Raw genomic sequence first — 852 nt, 5'->3', positions numbered from 1 at the left:
CCCCCCATAGTTCAAGCTAATCAAGGTGTTCGTGTAGCACCACCAATTGCGAATCCTCCCATTGCATTAAGAGACCATTATGTGCCTAATGAATACAATGCGCCCACTTGCATTCAATTGCCTCTATTTAAAGCACATCACTATGAAATTAAACTACAAACTATTCAAATGCTTCCAAACTATCATGGACTTCCTAGTGATGAACCTTATAAGCATTTGGATGAATTTCTTGAAGCGTGTTCCACCGTGAAATACACGGACATGCAGGAGGAAGTTTTAAGACTTAAACTTTTTCCTTTCACCCTTAAAGACAAGGCAAAATATTGGTTCAACAATCTTAGCCCTTTTTCGATAACTTCTTGGGTGGAAATGCAACAAGAGTTCTTGAAAAAGTACTATCCGGTTTATAAGACCAATGCCATGAGAACTTCAATTAGAGAATTTTCTCAAGGGAATGGGGAAATGTTTCATGAGGCATGGGAAAGATTTAATGATTTGCTTAGAAAGTGCCCTCATCATGACATACCTAAGAGGCAACTAGTCCAATATTTCTTTGAAATTTTACCGGATAATCACAAGGGTATAGTTGATGCATCCATGGGTGGTTCTTATCTTGATAAGCATGAAAATGACGTGTGACAATTGTATGAAAGTATGAGTGAAAATTCCATGCATAGGTCCTTATCTTCTAAAAATGGTAGAAACCTAGGTGGAAGGAAGAATGTCAGCTTGTATCAAGTTGACAACTCCAATGAAATAGCCGCCGATATGAAATCCTTGTCTCAAAGGTTTGATCAATTTTTGATCAACCAAAATTCGGCGAATCAAGTATCTTCCTCCCCTACTCATATT

At 37.9% G+C, this 852-nt stretch overlaps 1 pseudogene; it reads right to left on the bottom strand.

Moving 5' to 3' along the window:
* Nucleotides 1–425: 425 nt before the first annotated feature.
* Nucleotides 426–524, bottom strand: LOC132275536 (small nucleolar RNA R71; annotated as a pseudogene).
* Nucleotides 525–852: the final 328 nt, after the last annotated feature.

Source organism: Cornus florida, unplaced genomic scaffold, assembly GCF_030987335.1.
Source record: "Cornus florida cultivar Cherokee Brave unplaced genomic scaffold, ASM3098733v1 CherokeeBrave_3.0.0_Hap2_Chr09, whole genome shotgun sequence".
In the NCBI taxonomy this organism is placed as follows: Eukaryota; Viridiplantae; Streptophyta; class Magnoliopsida; order Cornales; family Cornaceae; genus Cornus; species Cornus florida.
The sequence above is the reverse complement of the archived record's forward strand: the minus strand, read 5'-3'. Positions and strand labels throughout refer to the sequence as shown.